This window comes from Fistularia commersonii, chromosome 27, assembly GCF_037954325.1.
Source record: "Fistularia commersonii isolate RoL2024-O1a breed Wild chromosome 27, RoL_Fcom_v1.0, whole genome shotgun sequence".
NCBI lineage: Eukaryota > Metazoa > Chordata > Actinopteri > Syngnathiformes > Fistulariidae > Fistularia > Fistularia commersonii.
Window position 1 is genome coordinate 12,410,824 of NC_141310.1, and position 14,871 is coordinate 12,425,694.

The 14,871-nt window shown below is 39.6% G+C and overlaps 2 non-coding genes across 2 annotated transcripts; both read left to right on the forward strand.

Annotated features, from left to right (window-relative positions):
- The first annotated feature begins 1,531 nt into the window (after window positions 1-1,531).
- trnae-cuc (transfer RNA glutamic acid (anticodon CUC)) lies at window positions 1,532-1,603 on the forward strand. The gene has a single exon. It is a non-coding gene; the product is annotated as a tRNA-Glu (tRNA).
- An 823-nt stretch (window positions 1,604-2,426) lies between these two features.
- On the forward strand, window positions 2,427-2,498 carry trnae-cuc (transfer RNA glutamic acid (anticodon CUC)). The gene has a single exon. It is a non-coding gene; the product is annotated as a tRNA-Glu (tRNA).
- The last annotated feature ends 12,373 nt before the right edge of the window (window positions 2,499-14,871 follow it).

A 14,871-nucleotide genomic window follows, 5' to 3' on the forward strand; every position in this document is an offset into this window, starting at 1 on the left:
TCTCTATATATATGTGTATGTATATACATATATTTATGCATGTGTTTATGTATATATATAGTGATATTTTTTATCTATGTATATCAGTATGTATGTGTCTATGTATGTATGTGTGTATATTAACACACATATATTTATCTATGTGTTTATGTATATATAAATGTGTGCGAGTGTATATACACATACATATATTTTATGTTATTTACACGTGTGTATGTATATATGTATACATGCATCCGTGTATATACATACATACAAATAATTTTAGATATATGTATCTATGTATGATTGTCTGTTGTATGTGTGTCTGTATGATACATACATCTATAAATATATTCATAGATATATGTATGTATATAAGTTTTTGTATATATGTATGTGTGAATATATATGTACATATATTTATGTAGGTACATATGTATATGTGTAGATTTACGTTCATAGGGTTAGGTTAACACGCATACATATAAACAAATTCATTTCTCTATGTATTTATGTATATGTATGTGTGTGTATAAACATACACATATTTATGTGTGTTTATGTTTATATATGTGTGTGCATATAATTCTACATATTTATATGGTTATATGTATATAAGTGTGTGTATATGTATGTATGAATATAAACATACATATACATATATATACATATGTTTATATTTGTTTATATATATATGTGTTTGTGTATATACACATACAGATATTCATATATGTGCTCATGTGTACATATTTACTCATATATATTGATATTTGTACATGTATATATGTGTGTGTATATATATATGTACATGTATATATGTGTGTGTATATATATGTATGTATATATGTGTGTGTATATATACATACAAATATTATATATGTATTTATTTATATACATGTATATATACATATATATATATATATATATACGCATGTATATATGTATATCTGTGTATGTATATATGTACATATGTATGTGTGTGTATTTACATACATATATTTATAAGTGTATTTATATATATATATATATACAATTATAAATATAGATGTGTGCGTGTGTATATACATATATTTTGTATATGTATGTATATATGTGTACATATATATGTATATATATGTACATAAATATATGTATATAGCCACATGTATATATATATAAATCCATGACAACATTACATTAAAATTAATTTCTTCGTATTCATTCGGCCTTTCTCTTCAGGGGTCTCCACAGCAAAGCCGACTTCCCCATCTCACCCTATTCTCTGGATCATCCTCTCTCACACCAACTTCCTTCATATCCTTTCTCACTACATCCATAAAGCTTAACTTTGGTCTTCCTCAAGACCTCCTGCCTGGAAGCTCCAATTCCAGCGTCCATCATCCAATATATCGACCATCTCTTCTCTGTCCATGACCCAAACATCTCAGCCTGGCTTCTTTGACCTTCTCTTTAAATCTAACATGTGCTGTTCCTCTGAAAGACCCATTCCTGATCCTGTCCATCCTGCTCGCTCCCCAAAACATTCTGCCCCAACAGACACTTGACATCATCCCTGGTGGTCTAGTGGTTAGGATTCGGCGCTCTCACCGCCGCGGCCCGGGTTCGATTCCCGGTCAGGGAACACTCATTTCTTTGGGTGGCATGAAGCACGGAGCACAAGGATTTGATATATGGTTCTTGGCACTGAATGTTCCAGGTTGGTCTCCTGGAATACCCTTCTCTCTGGAAGTGTTCTAGAGCAGAACACTGAACCTCTAACGCTTTCCTTGGTGCTACTCCTAAGCTGTCTTCTGCTCACTGTGGTGTATCAATGCAGTGGTCAAAACACTCATGTGTTCTATGTATGACTGTGAGACAATAAAGGATATATCATATATATAAATGATAAAAGCCCTTATTATCTATATGTGTATTCATTTTCACAACAGCATCAAGTTAAATGGGTAGAACACTTTCAACATATATGTATATATATACATATTATACAGTATGCGTGATCCCCATGACAACAATACATTTAAAAAAGGCAAAATAAAATTGAATCTTTTTTTTTTTTTACTGTTTAAGATATGTATGTTTTCAAATATATGTTCATATATATATGAATATGCATATTGGTATCTTTGAAGAGTGGTATCTTCAATATACAATATGAATAGGTTCGCAACATTAAATATGAATTCAAGAAATACATATATATATCCAAGACACCGAGTGGCCTCTGGTACACTTTTATTATATACATATATATAAATATATATCAATAAATATATTTCAAATATAAATTTAGTTATGTATATATACATACATATATTAATATATGTATGTGTATATATATATATGTATGTATGTATATATGTATGACACATGTATATGGAGGTATAGAGAATATAGATATGTATAATGGGATTCGTGAACTAATCATATATATATAACAACCAACATCCCTGGTGGTCTAGTGGTTAGGATTCGGCGCTCTCACTGCCGCGGCCCGGGTTCGATTCCCGGTCAGGGAACCTTTTCCTCATGGTTAAATATTGCTGAGGTGTTGGATTTTGCATCCAGTGTCATTTTTTCTTTTTTGTGTGTTTATGCGTCTACATCATCAAAATGAAAAAATTAAAAATAAAATAGTCCTAAAATAGTGATTCAAATTGTAAACTTATGTTAAAGTTTCCAAAAATGCCTGAGTCTCCTCTATAAATCACTTTACATATATATACCTACATATATATGTTCAAACATACCAAAATATATATTATATAAACTGTTTGCAGGGGAAAAAAAGGCAAAAACGTTATATATATATATATATATATATATATACGACCACCAGGGCAAACTTTTATTAAGAAAAAGTTTTAAAAAGAAATCGATAAAATATACATCTGAAATGTTCAGAAATACCTAAATATATCCAAAATAAAATACATTTTCACCGTTGCACTTTCATTTAATATACGTAAATATATTTTAGATATGTATGTCTATAAATTTGTGTATTTATATGTGTCCCTGCAACATTAAAATTATAAATGAAATAAAAATAAAATGATAAAATATATACCTATATACATAAAACAACTAAACATATCCTATATAAACTACATGTCTGCTGGTCCACTGTATGTATATAGACATATATTTATAGATATGGTTAGTGTGGCAACATTAAATAAATAAAAACAACCTAAAAAAAAATTGATACAAATTTGAAATATACATTTGAAATGTTCAAAATACCTAAATATATCCTATATAAACTCTACGTCCACCGACACTTTTGTTATTGATATATATATATATATATATATATATATATATATATATATACACATATATATCAATTCGTATATTTATATGTATATGATCAACGTGGCAACATTAAATAAATAAAAACAGCCCAAAAAATTTACAAATTTTGAAATGTAAATCTAAATATTCCAAAATAAGTAAATTAATTCCATATAAAGTGTACAGACAAAACGGAGAAAGTATAAAAGAAAATACAGAAGTCTGTGCGGATTAAATTTTGAAATATGCATTTAAAATATTCCACAGTAAAAAAAAATCAATCATATATGAACTAAAGTGTACAGATGAAACAAATAAAAACGAGAAAAGGAAATCAATAAATCTGTTCATTCGTCTATCTATCTATCTATCTATCTATCTATCTATCTATCTATCTATCTATCTATCTATCTATTTCTTTTTGTATCATCCAGCTTATAACACAATAACCCAATTTTTGCGCAGCAGCCAAACATGCCATGTTGCCCTCCGAGGTAATAACTGTATTTACTTCATATAACCATCCGATCACAGTGTTTTGTTTCTGTTTTGTTTTCTTGTGTTTTTTTTTTTTTTGTTGTTTTTTTTCCCCGTCCTTCGCCGAGGCGTTCTTTGACGTCAAGGATCCGGGGGTCGAGCGGCGCCCATCGATTCGCCGCTTAATTATAGTCATATCGCGGCGCCCCGGCGTTCCTTAACATATCCTTTGTTTTGAGTCCTTTGTGTCTTCAGGTAATGGCGCGTCAAGCCCGAGGTGACCCCCTGTCGCCGCCCCAACCAGCAAATCAATACAGTGGACGGGGCCCGTTAGGGAGGCAGCGACAACATATAATAAATGACAATTCATTCGAGGGGGCGGCCATTTTTCGCGCGATGCCAAGCTGTTATGTTCAAAGTGGGATTCATTTGCCAGGACTATCTTCACACAGATGCTGATATTACAAGGCTGACTTGTAAGCACCTCGCCCCCCCCCCCCCCCCCCAAAAAAAAACCCGCCCGTCCCGGCCAAGTGCTGACAGAGGTATTACAGTTGTATCTTTTTATTGTTGTTGTCTCTCAAAGGGACCTTATATTGAAGGCAATTTTCCTCTTAGAGGTGCAAAAAAAAAAAAAAAAAGAAAATTGTGACTGCCATTGCTTGGAGATGATTGGCCGCCGTGGCGGCGGCGGCGGCGGTAGCAGCCAAGAATGGAAGGATTTCATGCGCGGGGTTGGGGGAGAGAGAGGGGAGGGGGTTGAAAGGAGAAAGGCAAAAAGGAAAAAAGGGAGCAGTGCATATTAAACGACGTGTTGTGAACAATGAGTGTGAAATTTCACACGCTCCGGAGGATGGAAATGGCTGCTGTTCCGCCAGGTGGAGGGGAAATAGAAATCCGATGCGCTTTGTTGAAGTGCAAAGAGGTTGGTGGAGGTGGAGGGGGGGGGTCGGAGATGCTGTTTTTATTATAAACTACATGGCGGGGGCCCATCAGATCCACTGAGACCGGCAATTTGCCCCGGTGTTTGGCAGCTTTGCGGGGATCAGCGAGGGCCGGGGGGGTGTTTGTGTCTGCTGGCGGACTGCCCGTCACCCGGAAGGAGAGGGGAAAAAAAAAAAAAGGGAAGCGGGACTCCGCCGAATGTCCGCCTTGTAGCGCGGTTTAAGAATTACCGAAAGGAAAGATGGGTTCCTCCAGCGGCGGCTTCAGCACCTGACAGGTGGGATTTGCAGCTTCGCCCTCAAAGACGCTCCTTCACGTTTGCACTCGGACTCTCGGGGGTGTAAAGTTATCTGGAGGCCCCGAGAGGAGAGTGAGTTTGGCTTTGTTTTCTTTCATGTGTTCTTTCTGCAGAGCAAATACACTATCGTTTGAATGTTTTTGTTTTATTTTTCATGCCTTTTAGGGATAACATTTCTAACACTAAAGTTGTGATGAGATGTTACAACATTTTTAAAAAATGTATTTTATTTTCTTTCATTCAAATATTTTTCATAATCCTTTCAATTATTATTTTTTTATATTATTACATTTTATTCTGATTTAATATTTTAACTCAAATCTTTTTTCTTTATTATTAATTTGTTTTTTAATTTATTTTTTCATTTCATATTTTTTATTATTTTATTCATATTTTGCTTGACTTTATGTGTAATTTATTTTTAAATTTTATTTCATTTCACTATTTTTCATTATTAATTCGCTTTTATCATTTATGGTTTGTTTCCTTTCATATCATCATTTTTATAATATATTCAATTTTATTTATTATTTATTTTATTTCATTTAACGATACTGTAAATCGTGCACTTGATTTTATTTAATTATTTTTATTTTATCTATTTTATTTTATTTTTTTTACAACTTTAAATCTAGTTGATGCATATTAGGAAGTAATGCAGGGTTGATGTTCAGATCCGAGTCCCTGTGCTGATGTTCTGCCTAAAAGGGTGCAGGCATGCAGATGATCGGCGTCAACAGGAAACGCAGCGTTCCCAGCAACTTCCTGTATTTTCACCCCACTGCTGGCACACACACACACACACACACACCAACCAACAGGTGCCTGCAGCTGCTGCCAATTACCCCCACCCTGACATTTCTCTTTACTATGGACATGATGAATTATGAAAGCAGCGGGAGTAACCCCCCCCTCCCCCTATACACACACACACACACACACACACACACACTTGGTACCACACCTCCCAATAAACCTGTTTGTTGTGCGCGGACCTGCCCCATCCATTAGTTGTTATTGTTTTCCCCCCCAAACATGACATTGATTCAATTTAGCGGCAATCAATCCCGAGTGGTTCTGACATTCAGATATGACCTTAAAGCCGGGCAGGCCGAGAACTATGATTAGGATTAAACTTTTGTTAATGAGGTGATTTCTCTTCACGTGTGTGTGGGGGGGTGACACGATCCGAGAGGAAGGGTCACTAGAAATTAGATCAATTATTGTGAACGAAACCGCTTTAAGTTGATTACCTCTGTGCCCGCTAATTTGCGTAATTAATAACCTTCCCTGGACCGCGGCGAGCAGTTTATTAATAACAATCTATATCGCGGCCCTTGATGAAACAGCGCGGGCGCAACCATCCGTTCTCCAGGTAATGTCATAATCAATGGCGACCAACACGCGTTAATTACCGCACTTATTAATTGTTACAGTTGGATGCGAGCGCTACATGCTGTCAGCTCCTTTGTCCCGCCATGTAAAGCAATCAGCGGATTGAAAATGGCAAATCTAATTAGCCATTCAGCGCGCGGGCCGGGAATCCAAATGAGACGGTATCAGCCGTGACAGCTGGCAGCCGAGGCGCCGCACACACTGGGCCGCGAACAAAACCGGCATTATCCCGTGCCCCGGGAACAACAGGAAAAGACATGTATCGCAAACTAATAAATACATTGACAGCGGCGGCCTGCCATATCACACAATGGTCTAATGAAATGCCCGCTTGATGCCTTTGTTTGAGTACAAGGAGTGTTTATGCATTTATCAGCGCGGGCTGCGCCTCATCCATCCAGATACTGCTCTCACTGGCAGCCCTGCAGAAAATATTTAATAACAACACTACTTATCTCATTTCTCTTGATTATAAACCCATTTTCAATTACTAGTTAACCTTTTCAAAGTTTAAAGTGTCCCATGCAAACGTAGGCTAGCATCCCCCTCGCATTAGCTTGTTGTGACTCTTTGAATTTTGTGTCCAAAGTGGTATTGGATGAAAAAAAGAGAGAAATAAAAATTCAAATGTGAGCACAAATGATGTCGGAAAACGTGAAAAACATCTTTGTTTACAACTGACAGGTGTCGTTTACAGTTCCCACCACTAGCGGGTGCTAAAAACAATCTCTTCATATAAATGCAAGTCAATGCTAGGTTAAGTGCAGAGGATTCAAAATGTTTTACAGTGGAACCTTGACTTGAGTTTTCCGAGATTCAAAACATAACTGTGTTTTTTATGTTTGTGAGCGTTCGACATGGCTGCCGCTATACAGGAAGCGGCGTTTGAAAACAGTCGGACGTGCCGCCCAAAGCTAGGCAGGGAAAAACATGAACGAGGAGTGTGTGTGTCGTGGACTCCGTGAAGAGACGTTTATGGGGGTTTGGTGCGGGGGACGATCGTTTAAAGCCGGGCGGAGACGGTTCCACGGTTTTAAAAAGAGGAGCAGCTTCACTCCAGCACTAACGTGTAGCAAAGTGTGCAAGTTCCATCTAGCAACACATTTTAGCATTAAGGGTATTGCCAGTAAGTTAAGGTAAACAATAAAGCACCAAATGAAAAATTCCTAAAACCGCCTCCACAGAAAAACCTCTCCATTTCTTTCCATTCTCTTCTAATTTAATTTAAATTGTTTTAAATACAATTTAAAATACAATAAAAAATAATTTTTATTGTAACTTGGGGAAATTTCTTCTCTGCAATTAACCCATCATGGCTGAACCATGAGCAGTACGCTGCCATCCATCAGCGCCAGGGGAGCAGCTAGAAATATTGAATTCTATTATTCGTATTATTTTTTTCTACATTACCTGTTATTTATAAATTACATTTCCTGTTCAAAACATGTAGCGAAGGCTGGGACGGATTAATAGCCCTTCAGTTAATACAATGGGGAAATTTGTTTTGCCATGCGTTACTGCAGTCCAGGCAGAAGGTCGCCAGCCTGGTGCTGAATGGCGGTTCGGATACTCTCTAGGTGGAAAGTGTCATCGTATGTCAACTGTGACGAACATCTGACGTGACTGATCTCCTCTTATGAGGACTCGAGGTCGTTTGAGGTCAAATCCGACATATTTCATGGTCTTCTGAAGTTGTTGGTCGGGGATGGGATGCAGAGACCAAGCCCGTCAGGTCAAACCGGAACATCCGCACATGAGGACTCTTGAGGTTTGAAGGCATGCGGTCATAAATATTCCATCCTCGCCACAATAAAAGTCACTAATATGATACATGGCCGTGTAATATCGTCATTTCTAACCTAATTTCACGGGAATTATAGTCATTATGTTAACGGTCCAGTGATTCGACGACGTAATTCCCTGTTTATGTAGCAAAATGTTATTACAGTCAGAGGAGAAATATTTGTACATGATCGGCGGTTATCGGATTATCGCCAGTTATTACTTTATTGGCCCGAACGAGCTTCAAGTCTCTCCTTCCGAGCGCTGAAACAACCGTCTGCTTGCAGATTAGCTTCAGCAATTCGGATCCAGCCTTGGAATATACAAAAACATGACACGCTTTTTTGGACACACTACAGCTCCAGGAAGTAGCCTCCTCCAGAGGAACGTTTTAGATTTGCATTTCCGGAGGCCGTCAGGGGCCGCGGTAGGGAGCGGTGCGACGCTAAAAAAAGAAACCACCGAAGAATTAGAAGGAGACGACACGGACAACATGGAGGTGGAAGCTGCCACAGCGTTCTTGATTAACAACCACGGACTATCAGCTGGGTTGAGGTGTTTTTATCTTCTCCATGCGCTGCTTCACCGTGTGAAAAACCCCGTGAACATTAGCTAACTCAGGACCCTGGAAACCCCTCTGTTAGCTCGGACCTCTCCGTCGTTCCATTTCTTGCTAGTTCTGTCCATTTTGTTGCAAAAAAATCATCCAACCGGTCACCACAAGTTTTAAAAATGGCACTCCTGCATCTGAGCAGGAGCTTAAATGGTCCCACGAACTGAAGGTCTGTGGCTCCTCTCCTGTCCCAATGCAGGGGAAAAAAGACTGAAAAGCTTCTAAGAACAGCAAAGAGTTCCCACAGCTCCAAAACAACTCCCGATGTTTGCAAAGACACCGTGATCTTTAGCAAGAGCAGGGAGGAGGAGGAATGAGGGTCAGCCGCAGCAGATCTGCATGAGAGGAACCAGGTGAAGGTTCTAGGAACTGCAGTGCGAAAGCGGCAGCAATTTGTTTAAGGAAACAAACTTTTTTGGATTGATTATCTGCATTTCGACGTGGTTCAAAGCTGAAATCGGTACGATCACCGTCTCGCACAGCCTCCGCCCAGTGAGCACCTGCGAAGGATAACCGCATCACCGGGCAGCTATGGACCGACGCCTCCGCCCGCACGTCCGCCCGCACGTCCGCCCACGCCGCGCTCTCCCTCCTCGTGCCCGCCGGCCAGCGATGGGCAATAAAAACACTTCACACCTTAAGTGAAAGATACGACTTTAAATATTTTACGCACATTCTGCATATGCAATTTATCCACACCTGGCTGTTTGGAGCAACAACATCTGGTAGCTGTTGCTTTAGAGGCAATTAATTCGTCATCCAAGTGGCCAGGGTCCTTTCTGGAAATATAGGCGAAGGACTTATGTGTTAATGGGCACAAATACCTACTGGTGAATCTAATATTGTTGCAGTTTCTTGGGCATTTACATACATTTTATTGGGCCCCGACACCTAGGGAAACCCTGCAATATGGGATCGGATCGTAATAAAAAGCCGCGTGTAGCTCGCCTTCTCTGCATTTTAACAAAACCAGGAGGTTCTTCTGCTAAAAAAAAAAAAAAAAAAAAAAAAAAAAAAAAACTAGTGGGAAAAGTTCTCTTAGTTAATGAACTATGAATTGAATTAAAATGCATTAAAAAGAATTATAAACCGAGGGAGCGGAGACCACACCTAAGTGGTATATTGAGTTAGGAATGATTGGTTTAAAACGGACGAGTTTGTCTTTGGTGTCGGAAATCGCCGCTGCCCTCCTCCGTCTCGCCGCCGTCCTTCCTCGTCTTTTCCCGTGGGAATGAAGAGAGGATTGGCGGTTGGACGCCAAGCGGGAAATACTGCAGAACAACAGCGAGCCGTGAATTATCTCGTGAGATGGTGTTTACTGTGACCCGAACTTTTCTTTTCTTTCTTTTTTCTCGTTCCTCCTCCCAAGGCCCCGTGTCCGTGGCACCGATGTGAGAAACTGCGGCAACGAAACACCGGCAAGGTTATGAAAGAACACAACAGTCCTCCTCAAAAAAACAGGGAAGTCAGATATTTCAAAATCGGCACCAAAATATTGAGCCGCTGTTGTGGGAAAATTTTGCTGTTTAAGGTCGTGGCGCGGAAAAAAATAAGGGAGAGAAAAGTACTCCAGAATCCAGCGGGAGATCCATAGGATGCAGGAAAGCACGTCGTACTTCCTGTCTGCGCCTGTTTGGGTTTGCCAGCTGTTTCAGTGAACGGCGGAGTAACAGGTAAAAGCTGAAACTAATCTAATCTCACTCCCTGCGTGTTTGTGTGCAGGGCGGGCCGAGGCGCTGGACGGACACTGGTTGTACTGGCTGTTTATCATAAATACAGCCTAGCCCAGAGAGGTCCATCTGCTTTGATTTTATTTAGTGACTCCCCCCAGGGGCCCTGAGCTGGAGCGAGAATAACAATACTTGAGCCCATCTGTTCTCGCAGAACCGGCCCCGGCTAAATTACCACGCGCTACGAGCACTGGGCATATGCTGTGGCATAAAGCTACAAGAGGGCATTGTGTACCAGCTGTTCTGTTGACAAATACTTATCAGGCACTTCTGAAGTCAGCTTGCTAAGCTGGTTTCAAGTCTGACTAACATCTAAACAGGGCAACATGTAGACAAGGGTTCCTGTGGGGGAGATGCATGTATAATACAAGCTAATTTATCCCGGAGTGTCACTTCACCGGGCGATTGTCAGCAGAAGTGGGTCACTGGATGTGGAATTAATCCCAACATATAGGGCAGATAAGTATTGTCTGACCAGACAATACTTAATCTTTCTTATCCCCCGGTAAGCATAATAATCTGCGGTCGTATTGTTGATTAGGCTGATTACACCGACTGTGATTTCATCAGAAACTGACCTTTGAGCGCGTCTAAATAAAACAGGTTATCATGATGGACTTGAAGCGACACCTAAGTGGAATATTGAGTTAGAACTGATTGGCTTAAAGAGGACTTTTTCATCTGTGGTGGCGGAAATCACTCCTTTCCTGTCGTCTCATCAAGCAAAAAAATTTACCTTCTTTCCATCCCTGTTAGAATCTCTTTGTCTTTGGTCGCCGGTTCCCATGGGAAGCAGGGATCTGGAGGCGAAAGCGAAGTGAGAACTGATCTGCAGCCGCGTTGATTATTTTTACAGGCCGGTGTTTACTACGTCCATAATGTCCACACATTTTTCCATGCAAAAGCTGCGGCAATGAAATCAAAACAGACTAATCTGCCTTATCCTCCGTTGGGCAAAACAATCTGCAGCCATATTGGCGCAGCATGTTTACAAGTCGGCGGATGATCAGTGTTTCTGACATCTAAATTGAACCCGATCGGCGTAATCCTATCAGAGAAGATCTTCTCGAGGTGGTGAAGACAAACTCAAAAGCACAAAAAAAAAAGTACAATCAAATAACAGTTTGGAGGATTTGCTGCAACTGATAGGGGAATCAATCTTTTTCTGCCAATATTTTACAAAAATCACCAGTAAACTGTTTTAGTAACCCTTAAAACAGCATAAGTATTTCGCAAAATACTCATTGACAGAAATTAATCTAATCATCGACACATAATTCATTTAAACAGAACACATCCAAACGGGCTGCAAAGCAAAAAGTAGGAAACACTGGTTCCTGCAGCCGCACAAAAATGCATCGCAACAGATTATCAAACCAAAAGGTTTATCGGACTTGACAGTTAGAAAATCCTTTTTTTCCCCTTTAAAAGCTTTAGATGGAGACTGGTTTTATTTGATAACATTGCACTTTATTACAAACAATATAATTTTGCAACACTACTTCTCATGCTACATATACATTTATTTATTTAAGAAAACAAGTTAAAGGCTGTTTTTTGTTTTGTCTCCACAAATTTAATTTTAAATATTGCTTTTATAATAGGCTATTGTCACAGCTAGCTTAGTTACATCGTTAGCTAAACAAGGAGTAAATAATGGCGGACGGCGTAGTCGAGCGACGTCATACCATGCTAAATGTTAGCCATGTTTCGATACGGCGGCGACATCGTACGGACTACTGGGTTTTCTATCATGCCGGATTGTTTTACCCGGAGGCCACATGATACCGGAGGATCACCGAAGATTTGACTCACGTTATTTGGTCGACTTATAATCCAATTATCGTTGTTCATCGGTATACATGCTAACGACTTTAGCTCGCTAGCAGCACAGCTTCCGGCAAAACCGGAAGTGTCCGACCGGGACTAAGCGAGATTATTTTCGTTGCGTCATTTAATTTAAAATCAAATCATCATTTTCTGCTTAAACCTTTCGTGCAAGCCACGAGGGATACTGTAAAATTATGAATTTGAAATAGATTTGAATTTTTGCGCGGAAAAAAAGGAAACCCCCTTTACTGTGATGTCACACATCATGATCTTTCTGATTGGTTGGCTGTGCGTATTTACGTCTGTGGACGTTCTCAGTCATGCAGGTCATGGTGAATTCTTGTCAAAATGTTCTTGTCGTGGCAACTGCACTTGAAATTTCTCCATTTTAATACATTTCACCCCTCATCCGGGAGGCTTCTTCAGTTCCGAGAACATCCAGAAGCGAAGAAGCCTCTCTAAGCGGCAAGTCAGGTCTGAGAGCTTCTAGGACTGAATTTTGTTCCAATGGCGCGACATATCACAATTTCCAACAATAATTCAAAACTCGCATTTGGTACAAAAGTACCTCTGTAACTCATCCATGCTCCATGCAACTCATCATAGTTGATTTCATCGGAGTCTATCCTTTCACGTTCGCTTTTTATCGCCCATGATCATCCAGTTGTACAACTTTGTAACCAAGAAACCGTCCAATGTTTGTTTGGGCGAAACACCCGACAAACATCGGCTGAACGTTTTACTATATCTAATTTCGCTTCACTGTAGATGGATTTCCTTTACTTCAGAGCACTTACACTTAGGAGCCATAATGAAGTTCTCAAAGAAAACACAAATAAAAACAAAAAACAAAAGTAGATCCAGCGAATGTAAACAAAGCATTCTTCCGTGACGATATACTGAATTCGCTAAAATTTGCTTTGACGTCACAAACCGCGTACGTCGGATGATGGAAAAAGTCCTTCTCAATAAATCTATGGGATATGGCTAAATAACCACAAAACACCGTAGGTCAAAATGTCGCAAATCGACATCTGCGTATTCATGACATTTGATCTTAAAGTATGCTCATTTTTAGGGAGGCAGAAGCTAATGGACTTGAGCATGACTCGCATTGGTGCTAGGAAACAGGGACAGTCTTTACCCTCCAAAAATGGCATTTATTTTTGTTAAGATTTACAGGAACATCACTTGACATTAATTTCCACCTGTTACACATCTCTTCTGTACAGATGCAACAGAAAAAAAGACCCCGGCTCTGAGATTCAACAGTGCAGAGGAGGGTCCACACAACAACAGTCCCTGGGACAGTGACAACGACCACAGAGCAAAAAGGAAGTTGGTGACGGGAAACCTTAGTTATCTTAAAAAAAAATAATAATAAAATAAAAAAAAAAGACACCTGTTAAGACATTTTTGTTTATCCACAAAGGTGTGGATGATTTACGGAAAATTATGAACAATGCCAACGCCAACAGCTGCTGTTTATTTTCCAGCCAGTTTTTGTTTGATATATAAAAAGAAAAAAAAAAACAACACATCCCGATCCAAGGTGTGATTGAAACACTTTCAAGTATTCTTCAAAGTCGGAATACAGTGGAATCAAGGATCACATTTTTCGATTCATTTGTTTTTCTGAAATGCGTGTCCGCGTATACCGGCCTCATGACTCCTTGTTGCCCGGCGTGTCACTATAAACATTCAGTAGTTGCAAGGAGACAGCGTGGACGACAATATCTAGTACGCAGACCTTACAGTATCTGTAACCCTGTTTTCGTTTTCTTTAAAAAAAAAGGGGACAAATATGAGTATCTATGTAGATTAGAATATAATAAATAATTATATAGAAGCCCAAATGTTTTGCTATCCGGTATCTGGAAATGTCGCATGTTGCGTCTTCATGCAAGGCGGCGGGAGTCAACGCTCGCTCCTCCTCGCCCCCTGGAAATGTGTTCCCGCTGCCACGCGGGGCAGAGAAACAGGCTTTGTAAACATACAATATCATTTAGATTTAGTCGACGACACGACGGGTCAGAGAGCGGCGACCGCTCCGTGCGAAATCCTTCACGTCACACTTTGAATAATATACCTTAAAGGAGAGGGGCCGACTGGTCGCTCCGAGTATTTCACCTCATTGACCCTGTGAGTGTGCGGGCAGCTTTACAACAGGAGCCCATTGTACAAATCTCCCTTCACACATTTATCTGGCATCTACCCTGCATTAGCGATGCAGAGCTTTCCTTACAGCTACAGAGGAGAAGCAAATTTGTATTCCGTAACACAAAACGATGTCTCCCAACCAACAAATTAGCACTCACGGCGACTTCCAATGGCGGTGGCGGTGGTGGGGAGCAAAACCTAAAGGTTTCCTGATAGGTCCACTTGGGGGGAAAAGCAAAAGTGCAGCATTAATTTTTTTTTTCCTCTTTTTTTTTTTTTGGAGCAAATAAGCAGTAAAACATGAGACTTTTACAGTGGCTACATCTGTTTCTGCCAAACATATACTCTAAAAAGACTCTTACACA